Consider the following 11,519-nt stretch of genomic DNA (forward strand, 5'->3'; position numbering starts at 1 on the left):
TATAGTCCATTCTGAAGCCCATGAACTACATTGCACAGATAATGATAAATGCACTCATTTTGAAACTAGCTGCTTCTTCGTTTTACCTCCAAGGTCTTAAAGGAGGTGAAAAGCATATTTGGTAAAGCTGCTATCAGACAGAATTCTCACTCCAGACACTTACAGCTTGATGAAAATGGAATATATCAGAACTCTACCAAGAAGACAAGTTTTAAAAACACTTAGTGCCTGTTTCAGGTGAAGCCTTCAAATCGAAGACGTACAAATTGTTCAGATGGTTGAGAAATAAACAACCACTTCTCATGTGCTCACTCAGGTGAACTAAACCTGGATATAACTTACCCAGATGCCATAGTGATTGATACAGGGACCAGGAAACCAAGAGTGGATCCCGGAGTGGCAAAGTGAACAAGCTTCTCTCAACCTGAACTCCAAGAATCAGATGTGCCCATTTTGTAATCCATTGGGTCAGGACACACTTTTCTCTCTCTCTCTCTTTTTTTTTTTTTTCACTTTTTGGCCATACTGTATAGCATGTGGGGTCTTTTTTTTTTTTTAATTGACATATAATTGCTTTAGAATATTGTGTTAGTTTTTGCTGTACAGCAAAGTGAATCAGCCATATGTATGCATACATCCCCTCCCTCTTGGGTCTCCCTCGTAGCCCCCATCCCACCCCATGAGGTCATCACAGAGCACTGAGCTGAGTTCCCTGTGCAGCTTCCTACTAGCTATCTATTTCACACATGGTAGTGTGTATATGTCAATCCTAATCTCCTAATTTGTCCCACAGTTTGCTTCCCCAGGCTTCCCTAGTAGCTCGGCTGGTAAAGAATCCATCTGCAATGCAGGAGACCCTGGTTCGATTCCTGGGTTGGGAAATTCCCCTGGAGAAGGGATAGGCTACCCACTCCAGTATTCTTGGGCTTCCCTGGTGGCTCAGATGTTAAAGAATCTGCCTGCAATGCAGGAGACCTGGGTTCAATCCCTGAGTCAGAAAGATTCCCCCGGAGAAGGAAATGGCAACCCGCTCCAGTATTCTTGCCTGGAGAATATCATGGACAGAGGAGTCTGGTGAGCTGGCTATAGTCCATGTGATTGCAAAGAGTTGGACACGACTGAGTGACTAACACTTTCCCTTCCCCAATCCCTGTGTCCACATATCTTTTCTCTATGTCTGCATCTCTATTCCTGCCCTGGAAATAGGTTCATCTGTACTGTTCCCATGTGGGATCTTAGTTCGTGGACGAGAAATCGAATCCACATCCCCAGCAGTGGAAGCACAGAGTCATAATCACCGGACTTCCAGGGTAGTCCCTTGTACTTACCTAAGGCATAGTTCAACCCTACAAGCCTGGTGGTAGGAGACTGCATGTGAGATGACGGCTTTTCCTCTCAGAGATTTAATAATCAAATGGAAAAAGCAGGCATGGATGCAAACATAAAGTGCAGAGAAATGTATTCTCTTAAGAGGGATGGGTATACTTGAAGACTTCAGATCCTTCAGGCCTCAAACTGAATTCCCTCTTTTACACCCACCTAGAATTGTCTTCCTTTATCAGCAATGGCACTACTATCCCTTTAGTTGTTCAGATCACTGGAATTATCCTTGAATCTTCCCTCTCCTTCACCTGTCACATCAGCTGTAATCACACAATAAATTGAATTTTGCTTTCAAAATATATTTTGTAGCTGCCCACTTATATTCAACCCCTTCCAAGCCATCCTTTCATGCTGCCACCTTCTTTTATCTGCCAAGAACAGAGGTTTCTTTATATTACTGAGTGTATTTACATTTACTCCTTTCAAATCCATTCTGAATTCTACTTCTCAAGTGATCTTAAAAATGAAAATATGGGAATATTACTCTCTAAGAATATGATTTTAGATTGTTTCAATTGCCTTTAAAATCAAGACCCAAACCCTTTAGCCTGGAAAACCTCCAGTGACTGGCCCTGGTCCACACTTTCCTCTACAACCTCACCTCCTGCCACTCACTTCCTGTGTCTCCCTCCTCAGCCATCACATCGCTTTCAGTGTCCTGAGCAGGGCACAGTCTCTCTCACGTAAGGACACTTGAACAAGCTGTGTTCACTGGTTACAATATGGCACCACGACATCTGCTGCTTAGTTCCTGGATGAATCCAGGTTGGGTTTCCTGGTGTACATGGCTCCTGCAGAACACTCACTCCAGCTGTAAATTAATGATCTAACACCCTTTTCCACTAAATTGTTAATCCCAGGAGGACAGGGGTTATCTGTTTCATTTACTGTTGCATTTAACTTTCAACAAGGTACCTGACACTCAACACAGATTCGTTGAATGGAGCCCAGGAGCTCAAATGAAGAGTCAGGAAAGTGAGCATAAGACCTAATTGTGAAGGGCTAGAGAAGACCAGCAAAAGCAAGAAGACCTGTGTCCCCAAAGCCTGCTTCCAAAGCCTCCTCTGTTCTCCTGCAGCTGCCCCTGGTGTGAGACCTCTTCTCGTCCACCCTGTCCCTCACCCCTGGCACTATGAGGGCAAGGAAGGTGCTTTATTCATCTCTGGGTCTTCAGCCATTGGCACAGGGTCAGCCACACCTCTACAGAGTGGTTGTGCAAATGCCAACCAGCCTAGGTTCACTTGTGCTCCATTGGAAAACAGCATTCTCATCTCAACAATGGAGCATTTCTCACTCACACAAAGTCTACTGCAAGTGTAGTTGAGTCTCCGAGGCAGTGGCTCTCCACATCATGGCCAGGTACATGAGACAACTACTCCTGGGTCAACTCATGTTACCAAGTCAATATAGCAGGGGATAAGTAAGACTGACAGATGAAACTCTGCAAATAAATGTTCCCTTCCAGTACTTCCCTGGTGGCTCAGATAGTAAAGCATCTTCCTACAATGCGGGAGATCCGGGTTTGATCCCTGGGTTGGGAAGATCCTCTGGAGAAGGAAACGGCAACGCACTCCAGTACTGGAAAATCCTATGGATGGGGGAGTGTGGTAGGCTACAGTCCATGAGGTCTCAAAGAGTTGGACACAACTGAGCCCTTCACTTTCACTTTCACTTTCCAGGGACCTGTTTCCCTCCTCATGAGCCAAGGCAATTCACATGGCCATACCTAACACCAAAAAGACAAATTACATATGTATTTATGTATGTATGCATGTGCGTTTGTGTGTATGTATATATATATATATACATACATGGCTGAGCACCAAAGAATTAATGCTTTTGAATGGTGGTGTTGGAGAAGACTCTTGAGAGTCTCTTGGACTGCAAGGAGATCAAACCAGTCAATCCTAAAGGAAATCAACTCTGAATATTCATTGGAAGAACTGATGCTGAAGCTAAAGCTCCAATAATTTGGCCACCTGATGTGAAGAGCCAATTCATTAAAAAAGACCCTGATGCTGGGAAAGATCGAAGGCAGGAGGAAAAGGGGAAGACAGAGGACAAGATGGTTGGATGGCATCAGTGACTCAATGGACATGAGTTTGAGCAAGCTCTGGGAGATGGTGAAGGACAGGGAAGCCTGGTGTGCTACACAGTTCATGGGGTCACAAAGAGTCAGACATGACTGAGCGACTGAACAACAATATATATATATATGTGTGTATATATATATATGTGTGTGTATATATATACATATAAATTATATATCCTGAAGTAGGAAGTGGCAACCCATTCCACTATTCTTGCCTGGAGAATCCCATAGACAGAGAAGCCTGAAGGCTATATAGTCCATGAGGTTGCAAAGAGTTGGACATGGCTGGGTGACTGAACACACATGCACAAATTATATGTATATAAATTATATGTGTGTTTATAAATACATATGTGTATATACATACACACATGTATTACATGTGTATTTATATATATGTATATAATTTTCTCCATTTATTTAGAAACAGATTAAATAGGTATAAGCAAGCAGTATATACTAACACCTGCTCCAATCCTGAACAAATAAGCATTTCAATTAAAAAAAAAAAAACAATAGAGAGCATGAGTGGTCCTTGCTGTGGAATGGATGCAGAACTCCTGGTAAGGAATGCCATTTTAACTCCAGTGTCCCAGGATCTCCAGTTCTGAATGATGCCTGGTCACTGCAGGAAATTAGAATTCCAGCATTCTGGCCTTGTCCTAACCTCTTCTTCTCTGGATCCACTGCCTTCCTCACCTACTCACTCTCAATGGTCATCACCTAGACCTCAGAAGCTCCTATCATTTCCAATCCACCAAAAGCTTAACTCCAACTCTATTTACACCTTCCAAAATTTCTAACTCATTTCCTGAACTCCCTGTCTTCAGCAATCTTTGATTCTACCTGATTTTCAATACAGTAGTCCCCAAATCTTTCTACTGTCCTTAGTCCCTTGACCTATGGCCTCACTCACCTCCTTATCCAGCTTAAATTGTATGATTAGTCATTATAATTATTTTCTTTTTACAACCCTTCCTTCCCTTCCCCAGGTTCTGAACTCCCAAATGCATACCCTTTCATCACATTTGCTTTCCTAAAGTACAATCCCAGGCAAATTTAGCTCTTCAGCTACTCAGGGACAGAACTTGTAGAAGAGAGGCCACAAAACAGCCCAGCCACAATTACTGATTTTCCTTTAAACTCGCAATCACTAAGTAAGTTCTTAAAGCTGCCATCATACTACATTTCCCCTGGACATTCTCCTTCCCACTCTCCTGGATAATTATTCCACGCTTTCTCATTTCTTCTCAAACCCCCAGCACCTTCTTCATCTTCTTACTTGCTTCCCACTTGACAAAAATGAAGTGTTCAGAAAAGAACATCACGGTCCTCTCACCCACGCAAGGACTTACTCCAGCAAGTCTGCCCTCCCTCGCCTGCATCATCCCCCCTGCCCCCTTTCCTGTCGGATCCATCAGCACACAGACATGCCGCTGTGACTCCCATCTTCCCCTTTGTCAACAGCACCCTTTTTCTCTCATTCTCCTTACAGCAGCATTTCCTGGAAGGTGTGCCTAAATTCAGTCTTCAATTTCTCTCCTTCCGTTTTCTGTCCAAACCACACCAGGTTTCCTTCCTCTCAAACACCTGGGACAACCTCTTCTCTTCAAGGTGAAGAACGACCTTTGCATTGGTCCACTAGGCATGTCTCAGTCCTAATCTTACTCTTTCCCACCAGCAGCTTTTGATACAGGAGTTCATTCTGTTCTCCTTGCAAAAACACTTTCTCTACTTGGTTTCTAGGATGCCACACTCACCTGGTTTTCTCCCACGGATGCTTTCTGTTGCCTCTTTGGCTGGATCATCTGCATCTCCCTGACATCTGAATGTTGAAATGCTCCAGGGCTCACTCCCCAAATGATCTCATCCCATTGCCTTGCTTTAAACACCATCCCTCTGCAGTTGTATGCTTATCCTCAGCCTGGATTTCTCCCACAAACTCCAGATTCACATAGTTAACTTCCTGCCTGACATCTCCACCTGAATGTTTAATAGGCATTTTAAATTAAACATATGTCTAAAAATGAGCTCATGAAATTCTCCCCATTCCTCCCCAAACATGCTTTATTAATGGCAATTCCCTCCTTCCAGTTGCTCTGGTATAGTCCTGGACTCCTCTCTCATTCCCCACTTCCAGCCTTCTTGCAAATCTTATTTGTTCTACCTTCAAAATATACCGAGAATTCAATTACTTTCCCTCTGCCAAACCCTCTGCTAACATTCTGATCCAAGCCATTATATCAGAGTTTGTGCTGATTATTTCAATAGTTTCCTAACTGATGAGCTTCTGCCCTGGTCGCCCCTTTAGCCTACTTTCAACACACAAACACAGCCAATGTCACTCAGGGCTCTCCCTTCACTCTGGCTTCCCGTGTTAATCAAAATAAAAACCCAAGTGCTTATTTTGGCTCGCACAGCCATGCATGGGCTGGATCCCACTTCCCCTTTAACCTCATACCTTAATCCTTTCCCCTTCATTCTCTCCAGGTCAGCCACATCACCTTCCTTGCTGAACCCAACATTCCAGGTGTTACCCCCACTCTGAGCCCTTTCACTTTCCTTGTTTTAGATGCTTCCTCCTGGATATCTACATGGCTGGCTTCATCACTTCCTTTGGGTTTTTACTCAAAAGACATCTTCATAGTAAGACCTTCCTTGGCCACTCTCTAAAATTTTATCCTCCTCACACCCAAACTTTATATGCCCTTACCTGCAGGAATTTTGATCCTTAAAATGCATCAGTATCTAAAATGCTCTAACCTATACAAAATTATCTTGTTCACTGCCTCCTCTACTATGGTGTAAGTTTCATGAAGGCAGGAATATTCACCTATACTGTTGACTGTTGTTTTCCCAGAGGCTAAAACAGTGTCTGGCACAAATGAGACTCTCAATGTCTATCTGTTACATGAATAAATCCTTCTCAGGAACATTTTTTATTACTGTTACCAGGCAGAATGTATACTAGAAGCACAGGCTGGCCGAGTGGAAAGAATGCTGCCCTAGAAGTCTGGGAGACTAGGAATTTAGTTACTATTCTCTTGTTAACTTGCTCTGTATCCGTAGGCAAATTGTTTCCACTGTGCAGATTTTTATGTTCTTATCTGTAAATTAAGTGGAGTAGACTCAATGATTCGCTGTGTTCCACTCAGCTCATGAGACAGAAGAATGTGAAGATCGAACTGAGAGGAAAGTTGTTGGTAGCGTGGATTTAGTGAGAGAATGTATGCTCTCAGAATTTCCAGTCTTTTGGGTCTAAGGTTTAGAGTAGGCATTGTACTAATGTTAAAAATACATTTGAGGCGACTTTTAAGAATCTACTCTGTAACTCAGGGAACACAGTTTCTGTCCCTGGTCAGCGAAATTAGGATCCCACGTGCACTGGGGCAACTAAGCCCAAACACCAGAACGACTGAGCCCACACATCACGACTAGAGTCTGAAAGCTCCAACAAAAGTTCCCTCATGATACAACAAAGATCCTGCATATTGTAACTAAGACCCAACATAATCAAATAAATAAATATTTTTTAAAGTTCCTTTGAATTTTATTCCCTGGTTTGTTTCTTCAGCTGAGTGCATGCACTGACCAATTTGGAAATCCCAAGCCACCCAACTTGAGCCTTGGATCTTGGGTAGCTCTTTACATAGCTAAGCCTTTGGTTCTCTTAATTCAGCAAAGAAGCTGATCAACAGAAGAGTTAGAATTCAAACTAGGGCTCTGGAATTTCCACCATATCACCCCACCAGGCTGCCTCTCTTCCACATGGGTGGAGGTAGTGGTTTTCAACATGAACCATGATTCACTTGCCACAGGGCCCATCTCAACAGGGAAAAGCAAGTGAATCCCATCTATTTAACACAGCGTGCTGTCATTTTTGAGTCTTGAACTGATCACCTCAAAGGACCTTGGCAGTTATTATTTCCTCAAAGAAAGAAACCAAGGTTCAGTAAAAACACTGTGGCATGCTGTTTTCATAAGCATTCCACAAAAATTCACTGATGGCCAGTAATGCAAACTGATTAAGAGTCTGGGTTTCTCAGTCCCCTCTCTCACTGCATGACCTTCAACATGAGGTATCACTGCTTTGAATCTCTGCTTCTGATGGCAGACTTGATAGTCACTCACGACACCTGTCTCTCTTCCTTAGACCTTAACTTTGTCAATCACCTACCTAGCGGTTGTGTTTGCATCCTGAATATCTTTAGACTCCACCCATTCTGTCCTTCCTCTCTTGGATTAGTGCTTAGTTGCTAAGTCGCGTCTGACTCTTTGCAACCCCATACACTGGGGCCCACCAGGCTCCTCTGTCCATGGAAATGTCCAGGCAAGAATACAGAAGCGGGTTGCCATTCCCTTCTCCAGGATTAGTCTACTATAAATATGGTGATTCTACTTTCTTATTTAGCTTTCCCTTGCCCTGGGACTGAAGTCCCAGAGTCTAAAAAAAGACTGCAAAGGGTATCCCCTAAGCTCATCAGTCTTTCTTCTGGTCTTTCCTCATCTCTCTGTCTGGAATGTTCTTCCTCCTCACTGGTTCACTGCTCTTCATGCTTCAGGTCTCTGTTTCAATATTTTTTTCTCAGGGAAACCTTCTCTGAAAAAAACCTTCAGGTTTCTCAGGGAAACCTTCAGGTTACATTTCCTCCTTGTACACTCTCATAAAACCTTCTGTTTTACTTCTGTAGCAATTCTCACAAATATAATTAAATATACACTTTTCTGTAATTGATTCTTCAATTTGATTCACCCTTTAGATGGCAACGTCTACTAAGCCAGGAATCCATGAATAGCTTATTTACCATGGCATACTCAATATACCCAACATCCAGCACACAGTAGGTCTTCAATTTATTCTTGAATAAATGAAGGGATAAAATGAAGGTGATACCATTTCTTTCATGTAATTATTAAGATCTGATGAGTTAAAACCATCAAAATGCACTTAGCACAATGCAGGTACCTAATCAGTGGGTTGTAGCTATAACTTGACTAGCAATGCAAACACTATCAATAAGTTGCATGGTTAAGACTAAATACTGGGATACCAAGGAAAGGGAGAAAGTCATCAGGATAAAAAGTATTTGGAAAAATCTATTTTCTCTGTTCTCCTTTGCTTATTTGAGGGCTTGGTGCTCAGGTACTAAGTGTGCTGCCCAGATCAACATCTAATCCATGCTCCTTCTTCTCACCAGGGACCCCCAATGCTATTCCACAATCCATTTTTCCATCCCTAACTGGCAGCCCATTTCTGACCCAACAGTGGATCCTCTGAGCCCACTCTGCTTATGCTCCCAGAGAGAATTTCTTGTACTTCAACTGGAGCCTGCTAAGTCACTTCAGTTGTGTCCAACTCTGTTCGACCCCATAGACGGCACCCACCAGGCTCCCCTGTCTCTGGGATTCTCCAGGCAAGAACACTGGAGTGGGTTGCCATTTCCTTCTCCAATGCATGAAAGTGAAAAGTGAAAGTGAAGTCACTCAGTTGTGTCTGACTCCTAGTGACCCCATGGACTGCAGCCCACCAGGCTCCTCCGTCCATGGGATTGTCCACGCAAGGGTACTGGAGTGGGTTGCCATTGCCTTCTCCATCAACTGAAGCCTATGAAAAACCAAATCTCTCCATTTCTTCTCCCCTGTCTTTGGTTCCCAGAGTCTACCCTCTCACCTGTCTCTGAGGGCATTTTTTTCCCATTCTCTAAAGCAGACACCTGCTGCATATCTCCTAATCAACCCTGCAATCAAGGGTTTTCTTTCCCCTTTCTCTGTTTTTCCTGCTGAATCTTTTTTCTCTTCATTCTTCTTTCCTTCTCTTCTTGTTTTCTCTTTTTTCCTTAACTTTTATGATGAAAAATCTTAAATACAAATGTAGGAAGAATAATTGAATGAACGTCCACATAACCATCACCTAATTACAACAGTGATGATCCATGATTGATTTGCCTCATCAATAGACACCCAATACACATCCATACTGGATTATTTTGAAGTAAATCCCAGATATTATTCCATACATATATATTTCAGTATATTTTCATAAAGAGCTATTATAAAAACAACCACCATGTCTTCATCACATATAAAATGTCAACAGTAGTTTTTTGTTTTTTTTTTAAAAATCAGGGCTCAAATACCCATATGATTTTAAACTGGTTTTTATTGTTTATTCAATTCATGATCCAAACAAGGTCCAAATATTTTTTTTTTACTGATATGCCTATTGAGTTTTATGTGATCTATAGGTTTTTGTTTCCCTCTTTTTTGTTTTCCTTGAAAAGTATTTGTTGAAGAAACAGGTAATTTGTTCTGAAGAGATTATCATAGCCCAAACTTTTGCTTATTGTGTCTCATGTATGTTCTCTTAAATCTTTAATTTGTCTTCCACCATTGGACACTTCTTTAGTGATAAACATGTTCAGTACTTCCTCACTCAACCCTCAATAAAAGCAATACAAATGCATTCATGGTAAACACACAAGCCATGATCTCATTTCTCAGAATGTACATATGTGAATGTCTATGACTATGTACAAGCAATGCAGAAACAAAATGGCCACAGAAATGTTGATGGCAGTCTCTCAGTAGGGAAGGGTTTTAGGTGAGTTGAACTTTTTCATCCCTGTGTGTTAACATTTGTTATGATGAGTACATATTTACGTAAATATAACATGGCTGTTTTTTGAAACGGGGGAAACAGAAAAAAATCCTAACTCTCCCACTTCCTCTCTGTTCCTGCTCTACACTGCTATTTCATAAGCTCACTCTTTTGAATGACTGGCAGAAATTCACTGATTTTACATATTTTCATTAACTCAAAAATATTTCTGAATATTTACTAAATACCAGATGCAATGATTTGAAGCTCTGGGTTTCCCTAAGCAACTGTACTAAAAAGTAAACCTGAACAGGTTAACGCAGTCCTTTAAATGTAGCTCTAGTTGCTCATGGTCAGTTGACGGTAAAGTCCAAATGTTACATTATAAAACATAAGGGCTTTCCTGGTCTGGTCCCTGTGTAACTCACCAGGGCTCACCTTTTGCCACTCCAACTGGAGTATTTTGAATACTCCACTTCCTTGAGGACTCACCATGATCTCTCTTGGCTCTCATAGAATTGCTCATGCTGATCTTTCTGGCAGGAAAACTGTCTCCATTTTTTACCAACTCTCATCCCCATTTCAAAGAGCTGGCTCTGATATATTCTGCAGCCTTTAAAATGCAGTTCAGATGTCACCTCCTCTAGGAAGTATTCCATAATATGGTCTCAACACGTCTGGAGCATGCTTCAATCATAGAAACGATGAGTTCCACATTATATGCTATTGGTTTGTAAATGTAAGCCAGACTGTGAGTTCCTGGAGGGCAGGGAACCATGTATTAGCTCATTTCCTCAGATGTTCACACCACGCCATGACACAGTACACACTCAATAAATAGATTTGAATGAATGAATGAGACATCACTTATTCTGCTGAAATTACTTTCATAAGATTCCCTATTGCACTACTTATCACTGAATCCAGTGGCTCCCTCTGACCCCAATTCTCTTCCTTATCCAGAGCCTTTAATACCATTGTTCACCTTTTCCTTCTCAGAAATCCTCTTTTCCTTGGCTTCCATAACAACATATTTTTCTTATACTCTTCTAGTTCCTGGAATCTCTCCTTGCTTTCCTTCAGCATATCTACTTCCGTAGCCCCTAGAATATTGATAGGTTCCAAGGTTTGGTCTGCTGACTTTGTCTTTCTTCATGCCACGTCCCCCCTTGGAAACCTTAGCAGCTCCTATAGCTCTCTACTCACTCATCCCTCTTCCAAGTAGATGCTACCCAGGTTCTGAGATTTGCCCTGACTTCTGATCCTGAATCCTGACTTGTCTTGCTCAAGGTCAAATTTCCATAAAGACATACTGCAGGAGACTACGCCCAAGTGTCTAAAGAATCTCTCATCTTCTTTGGCAACTTCTCCCTCACCTCCCAGCATGCACACACATGCACACATCCACATATACTCACAACCTTCTCTACTTCTTTCTACAGTTCT

Source organism: Cervus elaphus, chromosome 9 (assembly GCF_910594005.1).
Source record: "Cervus elaphus chromosome 9, mCerEla1.1, whole genome shotgun sequence".
NCBI classification, from domain to species: Eukaryota; Metazoa; Chordata; class Mammalia; order Artiodactyla; family Cervidae; genus Cervus; species Cervus elaphus.